General features: G+C 36.6%; 1 protein-coding gene and 1 long non-coding RNA gene across 5 annotated transcripts in view; one reads left to right on the top strand and one right to left on the bottom strand.

Annotated features, from left to right (window-relative positions):
• The first annotated feature begins 6660 nt into the window (after nt 1-6660).
• The window catches only part of numb (NUMB endocytic adaptor protein), a 68030-nt gene continuing 53620 nt past the window's right edge, over nt 6661-21070 (top strand). For 3 of the 4 annotated variants that reach the window (XM_005169897.6, XM_005169895.6, XM_005169896.6), the window contains exon 1: nt 6661-6894. The gene's annotated coding sequence lies outside the window, so the exon portion shown is untranslated. 4 annotated transcript variants of the gene reach the window in all.
• On the bottom strand, nt 11421-15448 carry LOC141378403 (uncharacterized). Its single transcript, XR_012392968.1, has 3 exons — nt 15152-15448; nt 12842-14778; nt 11421-12679 (listed from the first exon to the last, which is right to left on the bottom strand). It is a non-coding gene; the product is annotated as an uncharacterized lncRNA (long non-coding RNA).

Raw genomic sequence — 21070 nt, 5'->3', positions numbered from 1 at the left:
AAACATAATAGCTTTAGTAAATAATTTGTAATAACATTTTTTTTTGGTCTTTGACATAATGACAATACATACTATTTTACTAGCTATTTTGTAAGATACTTTTATCCATAATTTGCTTATTCCAGCCAAAATAAAAGAAATAAAACTTCCTCCTGAGGAAAAATACAACAGGAAATGCTGTGAAAATATTCATTGCTTTCTCAAACCTCACTTGGGCGGATAATAATAAATTAATTATAATAATAATTTTGTCTCCAGCACAAAATAAATAGTACTTTTCCATTTTTAGTTAATGGAGCATGTTGCTAATTTAAGCAAAGCTGTCTGATAGTGATGCTAAATACAGTTTTAAAAGTTTACATTAGCAATTATTCATTTTAGCAATAATTTGAACATGTAGAAGTGCCCAGAAGAGCTGCACACGCCGCCGCTAGATGGCGCTACTAACTCACGCAGTAGTTACTGTCATGCAACAATAGTGTTTGAAAAAGCAGGATTTAACTGTTGGACCAAAATGTATATATGACTATCCCGTATAAACAACAATAATATAACCTTATTTATAATAAATACTGCAGTATATTTGCACCATTTTAAAGTGAAGTACTTGAATAATTGTAACTATTGCAGTGATTTTACAGTTGCAACTCAACATAACAGTAATGTGAACAAATGATTCAATACAATAGTTTTCTACAACTATAGGGTGTAATATACTACAATACACCACAGTTTACTGTAGTAAAGACTAAAGTATACTATAGTATTTGTTAATTAATGCACTAGTTAATACAGATTGCCAGGGTGTGAATTACACATTGACGATCGGTGGTCAATTTTTTCGTTGATGTTTGTTTAACTTAATACATGCTTCAGTAAATTAAATGTATGTGTTCATTTAAATCACATCTAATTCATTAATAAAATCTATTTAAGTTTTAGATGTTTCAATTGTGAGCTATTTAGTGTATTCTGACGTATCCTCTGATTATAGCTTTATAAGACGTTAATGTATGTCAAATTATGCAGCTAATTTTACTTTATTTTAGGCTATATGTAGAAACAAACACCTATTTACAAGCAGTGTGTCTTGTTGTGAACGCTTACCATGTGTATCGGTGCTAGAACTGCTAGCTCGACTGGAGCATCAACTGACTGAGAGGGTGCTCGCTGCAGAGCCATTTGAGGAGAGCTGAGCTCCAGAGAGGGGGAGCTTGAGCTGTCGCTCCTCCTCCTGTAAGCTGTTTTAATGCGTACACCAACCCCACCCCTAACCCTACCCCCAGTGACATCACTCGTAGAAGAAGTGCAAAAAAGGTGGAGCTCAAGCTTAAGCTCCCCCTCTCTGGAGCTCAGCTCTCCTCAAATGGCTCTGCAGCGAGCACCACTTGAACTGACTGGCGCGAGTTTGCCTTCACAATGGTATGAACCGTTATAGGGGTGTTTAAATGTATATTTATATGATCTATTATTTTAATTATTAATATTAGTATTTAAGATACAGATCATAGCAAACTATATCTCACTATTTAGAGGGCTGACCAGCATACATGTCTTCTGACGTAATTTAAAGGTGATCAAGCATAAATTAGGGGGTTCAATCCCCCCAATTGACACTGTAATTCGAGCCCTAATTATACCACAATACACCACCCTAATAAAAACTACCACATTGTTTATTACAGTTTGTTAGTTAATACTACAATATTCTAGGCATTCTTAGCAAAGAGTTGTAAATTCTGAAGTACAACGTGGAAGTGCGCTGGGTTTTGTGATTGTTTTATAACTTCCCATTATGGGAGAAATGACTAATAGGATTAATAAAGGTCAGAAAACGGTCAAACTACTTGCTCTACAAACAAGAGTGTTCATGACTATGTAAAAAGTAGAATAAAACAATATGAAAATAGCAGTTTGCAACATGAAGCAGAATATCGAGCTTAAAAATCAATGGAAGTGAATGAGAAGTCTCAAGCCAAAAAGATTCCAATGGTTGCGGCCGCTCATACATGAAGTATAAGGTCAATAATACACTTTACTATTGCGTGTTTTCAAAAAACAATATCGTATTTACTGTAAATGACTATAGTATTATATCATGTGAGCCTCGTCCTTTTATAAATGGCTGAAGGCAGTGATTGTGAGCACAGAATGCGGTCAGCGGGTGAGAAACAGGTGAGGAGAGAGAGATAAACGAGGCCTTGACGGCACAACAGGCCTGACAGGTTTGCAGATCTCCATGAGCATTCCTCAGATTCCTCAGAGAGCTCGTCTCAATCTCACACTGCTGCTCCTGCAACATGGAGTTATTATCTTATAGAGGGGGTTTGCGCTTCTAGATTAGCCTGGTATACATGATCAAACTGGCGATACTTAGATATAAATAACAGCTAATGTTATACTGAATATGTTTTTCTGCCGATTTATACTGTCTAAGGCATAGGGAAAACATGTGGATGGATTTAAAGGGGACCTATTGTGCTCCTTTTTATAAGATGTAAAAAAAATCTGATGTCTCTAGAGTGTGTGTGTGTGTGAAGTTTCAGCTTAAATAGCACACAGATCATGCTTTCTTGCTCTCTGAAACTGACCCTTTTAGGCTTTGATCCTAATTGTGGTGTTTTGGTGACTGTCGCTTTAAATTCAAATGAGGTTGTGCTCTTTTCAGAAGAGGGCGGAGCTACATATTCCTGTGCATCAGATTCAAAATATAGAACCGCCAGCCTGATCTCACGAGGAAACGAAAGTATTTTACGTTTTGTCAGTTTAGTGGCTAATTCGTACGAGTTCAGTCGTACAATAATATACAATTTTAAAAAGGAGGCATGGCACCAAACCCCACCCCTAACCTCAACCGTCATTGGGTGATGAGCAAATCGTACTAATTTGTACGAATTATATCGTACAAATTCATTTGAATTAACCACTAAGTCAAAAAGTTGCAAATTGCCGTGAGATTGCATTGGAACTGCGGTAGATTCAAAACGTTATCCATGTGAAAAACTGAAAATGTGTGCGTCAGTGTATGAGAATGCGTCAGTCTATGGCAGGGGTGCTTAAATTTTTTCTTATGAAGGGCCAAAAAACAAACTTGATTGAGGGAGGTGGGCCAAAGGTAAATATACCAGACTGTATTGCATTAAAGTTGCCATGGCAAGTACCTAATTTATTAATATTTTTAAAAATTGTATAATCATATGAATAATTCTATATATACAATATATTTTACATTTTACAACGAACTTCCTAAAATAACAACATAAACAATCCCATTTAGAACACGATGGAGTTCAGTTCCATTGTCTTGTGTAGTGGTGGGCAGTAGCGTCGTTACAAGTAGTGATGCCACTAGCTTACATTTCTCAGTAGCGTGGCGGTAGCGTCGCTACTTTCTAAATCATATAGCTTTTCAGTAGCGAAGCTATTTTATTAGTCAAGTAGAGCAGTAGCGTCCACACAAGCTACATTTACAGATTGCGGATCAATAAGTGACAGCACCGACATTCATGGAGCTGTGAGGCCGGTGTGTCTCCTGTGAAAGTAAATCCATATGATGGCTAGAATGAGGAATTCTTCTTCCTGTTTTACGGTGTTCGACAACAAACTTTTTGCCAACTTAAGCAGGATTCCTCGTGACCATACCTCGAGAAGTACATGTTAAGATGCAATGACTTATTATATATATATATATATATATATATATATATATATATATATATATATATATATATATATATATATATATATATATATATATATATATATATATATATATATATATTATTCCAAAGTATTTCCCTTTACTATAAATGACTATAGTATTTTAAATGTGTAACACCTAGTTTTATTGGATTTTTTGTTTTAGCTGTTATAATATAATGTGTTTCTGTTTAGTACAGCATATTATTTACAGTAAATTACTGAACTGAACTATTAAGCCTCATATGTTTCATTGACAGTTATATTGATCACTAAGATATGGTTGTTTTGGATTTAAGTTGCTTCGATTTAAAAAATAAATAAATAAAAAATAGCTTAGATGTAGCTAAGCTACTTTTGCCTTGTAGCTTTTAGCTTAGCTTGCTACATTTCCCAGGGGGTAGCTTTTAGTGTAGTTAAGCTACTTTTTAAGTAGAGTAGCTAATAGCTAAGCTCACTACATTTTTCAAGTAGCCTGCCCAACACTGGTCTTGTGTATTGTCTGTCTGTCAAGTAACAGTATTTACATTTAACATTTAAACAAATCTGATTAATTCACAACATTTAACTGGAATATTTAATTTCAGTTCGCTTTTTTGTGGCTCAACAATTAAACAACAAACAAAAGGTTATGTTCAATTAGAATTGACGAACTCTGTTGAGGCAGCGCTCAGTGGCGCTATAGGGAAATTGATGAACTAAATCAGGGGTGTCCAAGCTCGGTCCTGGAGGGCCGGTGTCCTTCATATTTTAGTTCCAACCCAAATTAAACACACCTGAACCAGCTAATCAAGCTTTTTCTAGGTATACTAGACTTCCAGGCAGGTGTATTGGAGGAAGCTGGAGCTATGTAGGACACCGGCCCTCCAGGATTGAGTTTGGACACCCCTAAACTAAATTGACTATAGCAGGGACGGGCAAACTCGGTCCTGCAGGGCTAGTGTCCTGCACAGTTTAGCTCCTACTCTAATCAAACACACCTGCTTATAGATTTCTAGAGATCTTGCAGACACTGATTAGCTTGTTCAGGTGTGTTTAATTAGTGTTGGAGCTAAACTGTGCAGGACACCCGTCCTCCAGGACCGAGTTTGCCCATCCCTGCTATAGTTCAATTTAATTTGTCTATAAGTGTATGTGTGAATTAGTGTGTATGGGTGTTTCCCAGTACTGGGTTGGGTTGGAAGACATATGCTAGAATAGTTAGAGGTTCATTCCGCTGTGGCGAGCCCTGAAGAATAAAGAGACTAAGCTGAAGGAAAACGAACGAATGAATGAATGAATATTATATACCAGATTTCCATGTGGAGACATGATGAGAACAACCTTGATTGCTTTCAAGATTCTTGCCTGCTTCAGTTTGGCCAATCACAAACACCTTTTGTTTTTCAGTAGGAGTGGTCGATACTGCAAAATCTTGAATCTCAATACCAAGTAATTACTGTTCCAGTATCGGGGACATCGATACAGATACCAATACTTTTAATTTCCTTGTTTTTTAGTGAATTTTAGTGGAAAGTATTATATTAAAAGTATTTAAAAAAATTAAACAGCTTCAGGGGTGTCATGGTGGCGCAGTGGGTAACACGATCACCTCACAGTAAGAAGGTTGCTGGTTTGAGCCCCAGCTGGGTCAGTTGGCGTTTCTGTGTGGAGTTTGCATGTTCTCCCCATGTTGGTGTGGGTTTCCTCCGGGTGCTCCGGTTTCCCCCACAGTCCAAACACATGCGCTATAGGGGAACTGATGAACTAAATTGGTCGTTCATGAGTGTGAATAAGTGTGTATGGATGTTTCCAGTGTTGGGTTGCAGCTGGAAGGGCATCCGCTGTATAAAACATATGCTAGATAAGTTGGCTATTAATTCCCCTGATTAATAAAGGGACTAAGCCAAAAAGAAAATGAATGAATGAATGAATGAATAAACAGCATCAAAAAACACACCTCAAACCCTTCCTAAAACCCACAACAACACAGGAGAAATAATCATACTATTAATAATAACTATAATCACAATAATAAAATACACTTGAACCTATATTTATGTTGTGTCATGTTCGCAATATGTACATTATGCTAACAGATTTTCCATTCATTTAAGTATTCATTCATTTCCTTGCTCTTCCAGACTGGGAAAATTTACTTACCCAGTACTGGGAAAAATTATAGATAATCTGATATCATAATAATCAAATATAATACAATTATTCAATAAATTAAAAATGTTAATATTGTATATTATTTTAAGTGTTGTTTAATGATTATGCAGTGTTTACAACCTCTTATTATTTGTGAGTCTTTCATTTTGCCTATAGGTAGAATTTATCCAATATTTCCATTGTTCATTCATTCATTCATTTTCTTTTCGGCTTAGTCCCTTTTAGAATTTTGCAATTCTCCACATCTTTGGACTTGTGGGGGAAACCGGAGCACCCGGAGGAAACCCACGCCAACACGGAGAAAACATGCAAACTCCACACAGAAACGCCAACTGACCCAGCTAAGGCTTAAACCAGCGACCTTCTTGCTGTGAGGCGACAGCAATTAATTAATTCATTTTCTTGTCGGCTTAATCCCTTTATTTATGCGGCCTTCCAGCCGCAACCCATGTATGGGAAACAAATATAATACAATTATTCAATGAATTACAAATGTTAATACTGTATGCTATTTTGATTATTGTTTAATGATTATGCAGTGTTTATAACCTCTTATTAACTGCGAACATTTCATTTAGCCTATAGAATTTATCACATATTTCTATTGTTACCCTTTTAATTTCTTATATAATTTAGTATTTCATTAAATATTTAATATAATTTATACTTAACCTGTACAGCAACAGGCTTGACGTACACTTTCCTTAGATTCCTACACTCACGCATAAGTAATGTTGTGAAGTCGAAGCTCCTCCCATGCTGATTGTTTGTGTTGTGAATAATTAATGAGCGCTCGTGTCAGTCTGTGACCCCGCCCAGCGCAGAATCCGGGCGGCTGAACCCCGGCGAGCAGTCACTCAGGAACGACACACACACATAAGGAGACATACAGACACACGGGATTTCCAGCAGGACCGAGACATACTTTGGGGAATATAATATTTCATTTCAGCGCTCGTGTAAATCTCTGAACCCTTCCTGGCCGGGTTCACTAACATCTGTGTGGATACGAGCAGTTCGTCTGACCCGCCGCTTGAACAGGTGAGTCGATTCACCTCTACCTGTCCATCTGAACGAATCGTGTCGATCATGCTGTGATAGTAATGTAGCTGCTGGTTATTATGACGACCGATGTTGATGTTGTTGTTAGCCAGCTAACGAGTTAGCTGACTGTTTGACTTTGAGTTCAAAACGTAGCATCCGGCTAAGTCATCTGCTAGCCAGCGACAAGCCTAATAAATTCACTCAAGCTGATGACTTGTGTGAATAAAACATTGAGACCACGATATTGTGTGTTTAATGTCAAGGGTTTGGCTTTGGTTAACCGGTTTAGCGGTTAGGTTTGTTTGTAGAAGAGTTGCTAGCGGCTAGCCGGTTAGCAGCTCACCTGCCACTGATTCACAAACCTTAAACACTACAGACAGCAGTACAGTGGCCAGCTCTCGTGTATTCTGTCTTTATGGGCATCAGAGAAAAGGAAAATCTCTATGTTATCAGCTATTATTTAGCTATTGACGTGTACTTGACTGTGTTTTCATCTGCTGGGCATGGTTAGCTGGTATATTCTGCAGTTATTCGACTTAAGACAGAAGAAGGTGACATAAGTTTCTTGAGGTATGTCAACTTCATTTGTCTTATGCATATTTGTGTTTCTTTTAAATGTCAATTTGCTGTCACACAACTTTATCCCAGTGACTGTGAACTGTGTTTGTAGCAGTCACAGACTCCAGAATGATGCTTTGGATAATAGTGAACAGTCAGTAATGATTATATTCAAGATTACATAACAACAAATCAGTCTGAGTCACATATTTCCCATACCAGCATCATGGGTGATACCAGAAGATTGAGGTTAAGTATATTCGCACATTCAGACTTCTCCCAAATAATATAATTTCAGAAAAGGGTGCAATTTCTGCATGGGGAAATCGTACAAGCAGCCAATGACTGTCAAAGTACACCATTGTTCACGGTCAGTTAAAATGTGCTTATGTTGTTTTGAAGTCATACTTGCATGCTATTTCAGAACGAATATTTGGTGTCGCATGGTCAACAATATGTAGAGATAAAGTTGGTTTTATGTTCGCACATTCGTTCGTTTTAACAGTCTCTATATTGTTTACCATGTTACTTTGAATATTCGGAATTAGCATGCAAGCATGACTTCAAAACAACATTAACACTATCTGATTCACTGTGAACAATGCTGTACTTTGATAGTCATTTGCTGCTAATATGATTTCCCTATTTACAATTTGCAAAGAAGACTTTTCTGAAATTATATTAAGGAGAACGTCTGAATATCCGAATATAAAACCAGCTTTACCTCTATAAACAATATAGGGACCTTTGAAATAAATGAATGTGCAAACATTTGTGAGGAGTGAAATGGACATTTTGTGGTTTGGTTAAAAGTCTGTCAAAATGCCTGTCTTGATGTGTTTATCTTGTCTAATTATGTCTTAAATGAGCACAAACTGTTTAGAAAGTCATTTAGGGCTGTACATTTTGATATTTTTGCTTTTAAACTATAGAAACTTATAAGATATAATAAAATAAAAATAGTCTAGGGCAGCATGGTGGCGCAGTGGGTAGACCGTTCACCTCACAGCAACAAGGTTGCTGGTTTGAACCTCGGCTGGGTCAGTTGGCATTTCTGTGTGGAGTTTGCATGTTCTTCCCGTGTTTGTGTGGATTTCCTCCGGGTGCTCTGGTTTCACCCAGACCAAACACATGCGCTATAGGGGAATTGGGTAAGCTTAATTGTCCATAGTGTATGAGTGTGAATGGATGAGTCTCAGAGATGGGTTGCAGCTGGAAGGGCATCCGCTGCGTAAAACATATGCTGGATAAGTATGTATATATATATATGTATATATATATATATGTATATATATATATATATATATATATATATATATATGTATATATATATATATATATATATATATGTATATATATATATATATGTATATATATATATATATATATATATATATATATATATATATATATATATATATATATATATATATATATATATATATATATATATGTATATGTATATATATATATATATATGTATATATATATATATATATATATATATATATATATATATATATATATGTATATATATATATATATATATATATATATTTTTTTTTTTTTTTTACGTGCATTTTGTATTTTGGAAATGCCAAGATGTGCATAGATTTACAAATCTGCATAAACAACTTAAGAAATAAGTAAAAATGTGCATAAACTATGATGCAAACACATTTACAAATTAAATTCCAGCATTGGCATCAGTAAAGTGATGTGATTTAGTTTGAACAGTTGATGAAGATGTGTGTGATGGGATGCATTAATGGGCACAGCAGCATTTTGAGCACATTGTACAGCCGGAATGTCAAACTCAATTCCTGGAGGGCCGCAGCTCTGCACAGTTTAGTTCCAACACTGATTAAACACACCTGATCAAACTAATTGAGTCCTTCAGGCTTGTTTGAAACCTACGGGTAAGTGTGTTGGAGCAGGGTTGGAACTAAACTGTGCAAGGTTGTGGCCCTCCAGGAATTGAGTTTGACACCCCTGTTGTAAAGCATCTGAAATGTTGTTTTGCTGATTGTAAAATGCCGCAGTCATCACAGTGCTTTGGTATTCTTCTTTTTCTGTTATTATTTCCTTTAGAACTGTCTTGAGCATCTGTCTGAGCTCCCAATAAGCGTCTCATGCCTCCAAAAGCCACCGCATTGACTGTGTTCATTGCATTTCGTCTTCATCTTCTGAGGCGCAACTCATTTATTCGAGACGAATAAACACCACAGTTGCGATTTTGTTCTCTTTGACTCATTAAATGGAAACCGTGCTTATTTGCAACAGTTTTATGCCTTATTCCAGTTTTGCACCTAAATCTAGTTTGCATCTTCAGATGAAAGCATGTCTACTGTTGTTTTTGCCGCAAAAAACTGCTTTTGATTGAACTGAAGAAGGGATTTGGGGTGATTTTGGGTTTTAACATATTAGGGGGAATTTCTCCTATTTTCAGATTACAATGTTGACACTTTGATCCTGCCATTTTGCAGCTTCTCCCACACCAGCGTTACCTAGCAATATCTTCCAGGTTGTATGACTCAAACATACTGCGGTTTACAATCAAAAGCCACAGTTGTGTTCGGTCTGTGGCAAACCAATCAAAATACCAATCAATGTCAAACTCTGGTGCAAACCAGCCAATCGAACCACATGTAAAGCACCCTCAAAGATGGCTTCTGCTCTTATCTGCTTGCAGACTATTTAAAGGTCCAGTAAAGTGCTTTGAACTACATAAAAATATAATGAAATTTGAAATTTTTTTATTCGATGTTTGACGTAATCTCAACCAAAACATGAACAGAGGGCAGGACATAGACACATAGTGCCCTTTTAAAATAAAACAGTCAATAGCATTTTGTTTTTATCACAGCTCTACCAGCTATGTGTCCATCCAAAAATGCGAATAAACTTTATGCGCAAAACTCGATTATCGCATAAAAGTTGTGCGAATGAAGCATCGTTTCCATCCAACAAGTCAAAGCGTCACTTCCTGATTAACTGGCGCCAAATATCAACAGTAAAAACTGCATTTGCTGCAGTAGGAGAAGCTGCATCAATCTTTTTAAAATGTATGCGCCTCAGAAGACAATCCTGACAAGCAGTGAGCGCGCAGTGGCATTTGAAGGTGTCAGACGCGGAGTACTGGCGCTCTTGATTCTGGCGGTCATTAATAATATAATAACATTAATACTGAAATGGTAAGCCGTTTTATAATGACCAAAACAACATTTCAGATGTTTTATAATGTGCTCAGCCTGACGTTTTATCCATTCACACACATTTTAAGCATCACATGATCTCTTTCAACAAAATCACATGACCTTTTTTAATGCGCATGCTGGAGTTTGTGCGGTAAAAGTGTTTCCATCGCAGTTTATGCGCATCTTTTCTTATCGAATAAAAAGTTTATCCTATCCAGTTAGCCGCATGCGTTTTTTATGCGCATTTTCAAAATTTATGCGCATCATGGCGTTTCCATCAACTGGTTTTTTTATGCGCATTTGCAAAAAGCGCATAAAATAGGTGGATGGAAGCATAAGTGAGAGTGGTTAAGCTCAAGTACATCAAATTAAAAGAAAGGGGTAGGGCATGTCAGATACTAGAGAGCATTGGATTGGTCAGTAGATTTGATGAGAAACTGAAGTATGAGGTGACAAGAACACAACTGTTGATCCATTTAGGCGGAAGTGATAAAGTACAAGCTTTACATGTTTATATATTCTAAATGCAAATTTTGTCACCGTTTTGAATATCACTAGCTTAGAATTCTCTGCATGACACCTCACTATATATACTTTTTTTTGTTGTTGACATTACTGTGCTTCTTTTTATTTTTTATTGATATATATATATATATATATATATATATATATATATATATATATATATATATATATATATATATATATATATATATATAAAATAAATATATAAATATTGGGTTACTTACATTTTATATGTGTTACCATGATGGTTTTTAGTAGTGAGCACCTTGTATTGTTCAGATATAACACAGGAATACCAATTAACCTTGGCTTTCCATCGCGAGGAAACAGGTTTTATTGTAGCGTACACGATGACCTAGACTGGTATGAGGGTTTGGCTCTTCTCAATAGCTTGATAACATTGGGAAACGAGTGAATCCAGTTGATGAGTCATCGGAATAGGAGTTGCTGTCAAACGACACGCCTCTGATGGGTTTCTCTTTGTGGGATGAAGTCATTCCTCATTTCCTTATAGTGGCCAGGCTGTGCCAAGATACGAATGGAGAAGCGGCTCTTATCTATTTACTCAGCTACCTTTGGCTCCAGCTGTCCTGGGCTGCTCAGAGGTTAATCATTGTCACGTCCAAAACTCTGCACCCTCACCATGTATGCTCAGATCATGTTTTGATATGATTGTGCTCAAAGTTGTATTCACTGTAAAAAGCCATTGGTTGACTTTACTTAAAGCGAGTAAACCTGTTTTTAAAAAAACAACTTGATTTTGATTTTAAAACACATTGTTGATTTTACTCAGTGTGTAAAACTGTTGCTTTTAAAGGGCTTACTTAAAACAATTGAGTAAACCCATTGTTTTTAAAGTACTTAGTTGATTTGACTTAAAAAATTGAGTAAATGTGTTGCTTTTAAAGCGATGAGTTTTACTTAAAACGCTTGTAAACCCTTTGCTTTTAATGTGCTTAAAGCGCTTAGTTAATTGTACTTAAAATAAGTGAGTACACCTGTTAATTTTGTTGAATTTTCTTAAAGTCAGTAAACCCACTGATTTTACAACACTTTGTTGATTTTACTTGGTGTATAAAACCTTTGCTTTTGAATTTCTTTGTTGATTTTTAAGCACTTTGTTTGTACTTATTGATTAAATGTGTTGTTTTTAAAGCACTTAGTTGATTTTCCTTAAAGTTATTGAGTAAACCTATTGTTTTTTATGTGCTTAGTTACTTTTAATGCGCTTTGTTAATTTGACTTAAAAACATTGAGTAAATGTGTTGCTTTTAAAGCACTGAGTTGTTTTAAGCCTTTGCTTTTAATGTGCTGACTTGATTTTATAGCGCTTAAAGTAAAACTTACTTAAAATAAGTGAGTAAACGTGTTAATTTTGTTTCATTTTCTTGAAGTGTGTAAACCCATTGATTTCAATGCGCCTTGTTGATTTTACTTAGTGAATGTGTAAAACCTTTGCTTTTGAAGTTCTTAGTTGTTTTTAAAGCACTTATTGATTTGACCTAAAAAATTAGTAAACGTGTTGCTTTTAAAGCGATTAGTTTTTACTTAAAACATGTGTAAACCCTTTGCTTTTAAAGCACTTAGTTTATTTTCCATAAAATTGAGTAAACCTATTGCTTTTGAAGTGCTTAGTTGATTTTAATGCACTTTGTTGATTCAACCTAAAAATATTTGTAAATGTTTTGCTTTTAAAGTGATGAGTTTTTACTTAACACGCTTGTAAACCCTTTGCTTTTAAAGTGCTTAGTCGATTTTAAAGCACTTAGATTATTTTACTTAAAATAAGTGAGTAAACCTGTTAATTTTGTTGAATTCTCTTATTGTGAGTTAACCCATTGATTTTACAACACTTTTTTATTTTACTTAGTGTGTAAAACCTTTGCTTTTAAATTTCTTAGTTGATTTAAAGCACTTTGTTTTTGCTTGAGTAAATGTGTTGCTTTTTAAACACTGTTGATTTTGCTTAATTGAGTAAACCCGTTATTTTTAAAGCACTTAGATTATTTTTCTTAAAACTTAAAACTTATTGTTTTTAAAGCACTTAAGTGATTTTCCTTGAAATAATTGAGTAAACCCATTGTTTTTAAAGCACTTGGTTGGTTTTACTTATGTAAAAAGTGAGCAAACCCATTGTTTTTAAAGCACTTGGTAGATTTCACTTAAAGTAAACCCTTTACCTTAAAATCAGTAAGTAAAATGAATAGGTTAATGAACTATGTACATAAATAGAACATTTAAGTTAACGGTTTCAAGCTGAAATGGGTTTACTTTTTGTTTTAAGTCAACGTATTGGTTTTAAGGCATCTGGTTTGTTCACTTTTCTAAAGTTTGCTTGTGTAAGCCTAATGAAAATGTGTGTCTGCAAGCCATAAATTGAGAAGATTTCGTGAAAGCTGTTTTGAAGTAGGCTCTGTTGAAGTACTCTGCTCTGTTGCAGATGATTTGGTCTTCCCTTCATTCTCGTAATCTATCAGAAGAGCGTCTGCTCCGTTTCACATTCTCTGGTTTATAGCCGTGTGTAAAGAGAGGTCACGGTAGTGCAGGTTGAATGGGTGCGATGTGAGCTGTGAGTTGAAATATTACTGCTGTTTCTGCACTGGACTTTGGCCTGGTATGTGTCCAGTTCTCTGACTTAGTGCTGACATCACATTCAATGACAGCACATTCATGAAGTGTTATCTGGGAATCCAGCCATACCTCTTTTCACCAAAGTGGTGCTTTTGGAGAATCTCTTTCAGAACGAGCTCAATTTGAGCTAAACTTTAATACAGATTAATGTTTGATCTGAGGCAGTAGGGCTTAATCTAACATTAAACAGACCTCTGAAATCCAATTTATTTGATCCCTGATTCAGTTTTACTTTTTGCTCAATTCCATTTTTTTTAAAAACATTTGTGGATTCCTTTTCTTTTTTTCATGTTTAGTTTTTTCTTGACTCCTTTTAAATTCTTAAATTGCATGTTTGTGCTCAAAAAGCTTGTCTAGCTTTATTAAGGCCATGTCCAGACTAATATGTTTTTGTTTAAATAAAGTGGTGCGATTGATCGATTTGCACGTCTGACGCACTTAATGCAGTACTTAATGAAGTTTAACAGACATTCACGGCACGTTACCCCAGTCAGAAGCTTGCTTTAGTATGGGTGATTTTAGTAAACGAAACCGTATCTTTTTTAAAAACGCTGTTCAAAGGGGATAAAATTGAAAATGCTGTTTCGGTGTTGCAGTGTGGACTGTGAAAATGGAGGCTTTCAAAAACCATGATGCATTTTAGTCACGTGAAAAATTCAGCTAACATGGTGGACGACATTGTAAAGCAGTTTTGGATGCTGTCTCTATGACAGATTTATTAAAGACTAATGCCAGTTTGTACATGCTACATTTTGCCTCTTTTCAAAACACAGGGAACGTTTACTGAGAGCTCAGTGGTTCACCGGCGGATGCAGAATACTGTTGTGATACAGCCCGTACATTTTGCAGTGACTTTTCAAAGAGATGGAAAGTAAATAAATGGCAGTCGGATATGACGCAGGTAAAATGGCATTATCAGCAATTTTCAGCATTTTCGCTCATGTTAGTGTGGATAAGTGTTCTCAAAATACTGATAAACAAACATCCATTTCCTGTTAACATTTGAGCGATGTTGAGCACGTTCCTAAACAGCGCTTATTTGCCATTGTGTTCCCATGCTCAACAGAAATGACTGTAATTGGCCATGACGGTCATCAGTTCACCGAACTCACCGCTGTTTACTGAGTGTACACGGATACAGGGACCCTGGAGCATTTTAAAGTCGTGATTCATCAGCAAATCGCTCGTATGTCAGCTTATAGACAAACCAGCTGATCGAAGTGACTTTGAAACGCTCCGGTGTCCCTGTATCTGTGTTTAAATTTGGTAAATTTGGTATCTGTGTTTAAATTTGGTGCATAATGCAATTTTACCTGCGTCATATCCGACTGCCATTTATTTACTTTCAGTATCGTGACAACACAAGGTGTGAATAATGGAAAGAATTGCAAACCACAGTGTGGACATTAGACAAAAATGTCCTTTTCAAATTTATGCAGATTAGTGTAGACGAAGCCTGAGAGATTTTCTGGGAACAATATGAAATGGTTTGTGCTTTAGACACTGCATAAACAAACTTGCTTAAATGTCAAACATGAGAGCATAAACTTGTTCCTTTCACTAATAAAAATAGTACATTTACCCCAGTGTTTATTCATTCCTTTTTAAAGTCTACTACATGCTCTTATTTTAGATGGATTAAAAAAATAACAGGCCAGAAGTGTTGCTTTGATAGAAATGTGGTGTACATTGTCACTTCCGCTTTGTTAAGTGAACCGCTTTGTTAGTTTTAGTAGGCTCATAATGTCTCGAGTGAGCGGCTAATGTCGTATGTTTTCACATGGTGAGGAAAGTTCTACACATTTAGTTCAAGACCTGCTGGTGGAGAAGCGATTGACTTTGATGCTTTTTGCCGTTTTAAAGGGATAGTTCACACAAAAAAGAAAATTACTCTCGCAAATCTCTTTAAACTTTTATTAGTGTTTTATTGAAAACAAAACAAGATATTCTGAGGAATGTTGAGGGGAAAATTAGCCATTGACATCCATAGTAGGAAAAACAAATACTATGCAGTCATTAGTTTCTGCTTTACAACATTTTTCAAATGATCTTCTTTTGTATTTAACAGAGGAAAGTGCATGGTGCTGATGCCGGAATTTTCATTTTTGAGTGAACTATCCCTTTAAGCCTCCTGTTGCTGTATTTCTTAGTTTCATAACTCTGAAAGTGCATTCACAAGGACGTACGATAAAGCTTTAATCAAGATACAGAATAATGCTAATGGTAACTAAATGAATAATGCTTATGCTAATATAGACATCGGTGTCTTTAGGAATTATGTAGACCATCTGTCTACACACACAGTATTTTTCAGCGGCGCAGGGTTTGTGTTAATGAGAACTCTTGACTTCACACGCGGCTTCAGCTTCACCCGTCAGCTCCTGTCGTAAGAGGAAGAATGAGACACCCTTTTTCCTCTTACACAGTCAGTGTATATTGTGACATTCCTCTGAAGCTTGTCATTGTTGACATCACGCATTGCTTGCCTATTAATGTTACTAAAACTGCTCCTGAAGTCTTAAACTTCACTGAACTCTTCAACTTTGGAATTTCATTTTAACTATACATTTAGCTGAAGCTTCTATCCAAAGCGACTTACAAATGAGGGTTAAAGAAAACGCAGGGAGACTTGCAGTAGATTGCTTTGCCACACTGGGGGAAAAAAGGGTAATTTTCCAACTTGTGTACATTTAATGTGGTTAAATTCTAAAATTAAAGCCCACATCTCTTTTCAAGGACCATATAAATTAGATATAAAATAAGAATAGTTCATCTTACTACTACTATTACTACCCTATTACTACTACTGCTAATAAATATATAAAGAACCATCATTTTGGCATCCTTAAATAATCTTTCAGTGATTGAATCTTTAACAGTACCATATTTTTTGTGTGTGAAGAACATATTACATTGTAATATCAAGTCAAGTTGAGCTTTATTTTAGTTGTCTTATATATGTGGACCAGCCTGATCTCACGAGTAAACGTATTTTACGTTTTGTCAGTTTAGTGGCTAATTCGTACGAATTTGAATGAGTTCAGATGTACCAAAATGTACGATTTTAAAAAGGAGGCGTGGCACCTAACCCCACCCTTAAACCCAACCGTCATTGGGGGATGAGCAAATCGTACTAAACTGTACGAATAAAATCATACGAATTAGCCACTAAATCAAAAGGTTACGAATTGCTGTGAGATTGTGCTGGTGTGGACATACAGTGGAAAGTAATGGTTCTTGTAGGACCATAGTGCTGCATAAACATAATCATAAATATGAACACAGCCAGGGCTTAATTTGTGCCGGAACACGCCGGATCCAGATCCGGATCCGGCACCTCATTTTACTTACATTTTAAAATCCTTAGCGTTGAACCCTATTATCAGTTCATTATAAAACTGCTTTTTTTCTTTTTTGGGAAAGAACAGCACGAACATTCTACGAAGCATCTCCTTTTTATCCTAAGAGAGGATAAAGTAGGATTTTTAGGCATCTCATTAAGTGAAGAGGTCTCATATGAGGCGTTTGTAAAAGTGTCAGATGCGAAAGGCTATGATTCAGTGCTGTCGTCTTCTAGATAGTAAAGCTAGTAATGAGGATAAGACTGACTGTAATCAGCAGAGCTAACGCAGGACCTGTAGATCAGCGGCGGTGATTGAGCCAGAGCTTTGTTCTGTTGGGTTATCATCATCACCAAGGACAGCCGCATGATAATCTGCAACCTGTGGCACACTGTGATATCCTCTGCACAATACACAGCTGAAGTCAAAATTATTCAACCTGCTCTGATTATTATTCCAAAATATTTTCCAAATGATGTTTAACAGAGCAAAGAATTTTTTCACAGTATAATTATTTTTTCTTCTGTATAATTTCTTGTTTTATTTCGGCTAGATCAATACTTTTAAAAATAATTTTAAAGTCAATATTATTAGCCCCTTTAAGCAATATCTGTTTTCTGATTGTCTGCAGAACAAACCACTGCTATACAATGACAATAACCTGCACACACACACACATAGAGTAACATCCTGTGACTCTGCCGGCTGTATTTGTCGTGCTGCTGGTTGCAGGGTTTAACTGCACGGCTGCACGTAGAAAATTGAGCATCTCCTCTTGAGCCGTGCGAGCTAGCGATGCGCTCAGTTTTTTTGGCTCGGTGTCAGGAGCAGGCTTGAGCACAGAGAGCTTACTAAGGGCTCCTCGCTGACATGAAATCTGTTCTGTTTGCTGCATCACGGTTTGGCTGAAATGTTAAACACAGATCGGGTCGTGTTACACAAGTGCTAGCATGCTGTGCTGCGTTCGCTACGGTTGACGTTAATGCAGCTTCTGTGATTGAGGTGAAGTCCGGATATTTCCTGCGGTTTCTGTTTTGGGTAGAGCATTTCTATTTAAAGAACTCGGATGTTATTTTAGCTTAGTTTAGATGTGCGCTTTAGTCAAATTGTCTGCATAATGTGCTTGTTTTTTAGTCTGCTTTTTTATTTATGTTCTGCATTTCTCCTTTTCTCCATCATGCTGCTTAAATGACATGTTATGATGTCCATTAAATCAATATATTGTGATAAGGAATAGGCGTGATATTGTTATCATGGTGAGGTCTAAATACAGTGAAATGATTATTTGTTCTTTCCATTTTTAGAGAGGGTGTCATTAGGGTTGGGCTGATAGACGATGCCATCGCCGATGGCCGACAAACTTCACGATGCTGAATGCTGATGCTTCAAATTTTCGTGGTTGTAGCCCCTGTCATCTGAAGGCAGAAGGCATTGACTGAGTGATTGACAGCTGATATTAACCAATCATTCGCATTCAGTTCTAGAGCAGTGAGCCAATAAGAAGAGCACACAGGCACACTCGCCCAAACACTCACTTCCAAATATATTTTAAGGTCGAATAGATAAAATTTCGAGCGCATATGCAACCAAAATGGTCTAGCCCTAGCATCTTTACTTATTTACTCATAATAATAATAATAATAATAATAATAATAATAAAATAAGGAAGTTATTATCAATCACAATACAAATTACAGTGAACTCTCGTCTCCTCCACCAGCTGTGTGAAAAGCCATTAGAGCGACACGGATCACTCTGCCTATTCATGCCAGAGTCCTGCGGGAAAAAAAGTGATTTACAGGAGGTCATTTGTGTGTAATTTTTTATTTATGGTTTGGTAGGGTGTTGCTTTGTTTGGGGGGGGGTTACGTTGGGCATATTCCTTATTTTCACATCCCAATGTTGACAGGTGTGCATAAGCCTACTTCATAATTGAGTTGTGTAATCAATCCTTAAAGGGTCACGAAACACCAAAGCACATGTGTTTGAGCTGTTGACAGTGGTATATGTGTCCCACACTGCTATAAACACTATTAACACACCTATATTTCACGAAAAAGTGTAAATTGGTTGTTTTTGCGTTATTTCAAGCAAATTCGTACTTCCGGTTTGAAACGAATTTTTGAAGCTGCGTCACGGTCATGACATAATAGCGTGTATTCCAGCGTGCAGACTGGACGTCTGTGCCTGAGTGAGTCTTATTACGTCTTACAGTGTGATGCATTAATGCATGAGTAAGGCTTGGTTCAAACCAATCAGCGCGCTCTATTGTGCAACTTCATTAATATTCATTACTGTCACAGTGTTTAGACGGCAGAGACGCCACGTTGTGTTGGCAAAACAAGCGTGAAGTGTTACTTTAATTGTTTGCTGCCGTTAAGTTTTGTTTTCATTTTCTCTCTGTGAGAGCTCAGCTGGAGTCACGTGTGGATTAACAGTGTACGCGACGCGCGACAACAATAACTTACGTGTCTAAGGAGGATTATTGTTTACCTGAGAGCTGTTCTCATCTGCAAACGCTGAGATCCGGATTCGCTTGTAGTCTCCTCTTAATAAAGACGCGGCTCTGGTTGCTGGTGATTGTCCTGTCTCTACAGATTTGGTGAGTGAGCGACCAGTGCTCTTTGTTTATTCAGTTTGTTCGTATCGAACTAAGTTAACTATTGCACCGAGTGTAAACATGTTACCACCACAACCAAACTTTAACCTCATGTAGGATTTTCGCCGCATTTTGTGACCGGAATAACACACGCGGCTTTCTGATGCCACCTGCCGTGTGCATCTAAGTTTCCGGGAAATGCTGAGTTTTTTTTTTTCTCTCATTCACCGTGCGGTATCAAACATTGCATGAAAAATACACGCTTAGAGCAGTTCCTCGAATCAAATATCTCGTTTGTCGCGAGGGACATGAATTAATTCCCTGAATGAAAGAGCTAAACTGCAGTTAAAGTCCACCATTTCATCATTTGGCAAATTATTCGACTACAGATGTCCAGTAAACACAGTCACTTTCTCCCGTGTGTGTGTGTGTGTGTATTTTGACTCTGAAACTCAGCGCGACCAAATAGACACTCCCACACCATGCCTCTTTTCTTCCTCCCGCACTCCCCCTAAACAAAGCTGGACACGCCCACTTTTCTGACTTTTTCCAAAGTAGAGGTGTGAAAACACCCTGCTGAAACGAGGGGCTTTCATGGCCCTTTAAGTGTCTCATCTGTGCTGTTCTAGCTTTTCCCCAATGTTTTTGTTTTGTTGGTCTCAGATGAAAGGTTTACATCCATCCACGGTCAAAAGCAGTTGAATAGTTGTTTCAAGAATCTGCTATCTGTAAATCCTTTCACAGCCTGCTCGACACTGATTGGTCAAATGGCTCAGTCTATTGTGAGTGGTCTCAGAAACCAAACACTTCTTACAATATCTGAATATATCAGCTTCAGAGGCTTTCCCAGCACATTATATTCAGTGATACAAACAGTTATCATGCCGGTCAGTTTCACCTTATCTTTGTCAGCTTCATCCTTTGAAAGTTCATGCAAAGTAGATTGTAATCCTTCCTCTGCAGTGTTTTACAAATAGATTTTGCTAGTGAGTAGCCAATGCAGACTATAAACTGGCATTATGCAAATATGCTAATTTGGTGTTCCAATTTATTTTTGGAGCTTTAAAGAGTCTTTATTTTTGTGGTATACTATTTTACTAAATATAGTGGGGAAAATAAGTATTGAACATATTTTCTCAGAGAACATATTTCTAAAGGTGCTGTTGATTTTTTTTCCCGGATGTTCATAATAACCAAAGAAATCCTAATATGCATAGAAAACAAATCTAATTAGTTTACAAATTAGGTTATGCATAATAAAAAGAAATGACGCAGGGAAAAAGTATTGAACACATGAAGAAAGGCAGGTGTAGTTAGGCAGT

Source organism: Danio rerio, chromosome 17, assembly GCF_049306965.1.
Source record: "Danio rerio strain Tuebingen ecotype United States chromosome 17, GRCz12tu, whole genome shotgun sequence".
In the NCBI taxonomy this organism is placed as follows: Eukaryota; Metazoa; Chordata; class Actinopteri; order Cypriniformes; family Danionidae; genus Danio; species Danio rerio.
This window is presented reverse-complemented; position numbering and strand designations above follow the sequence as displayed.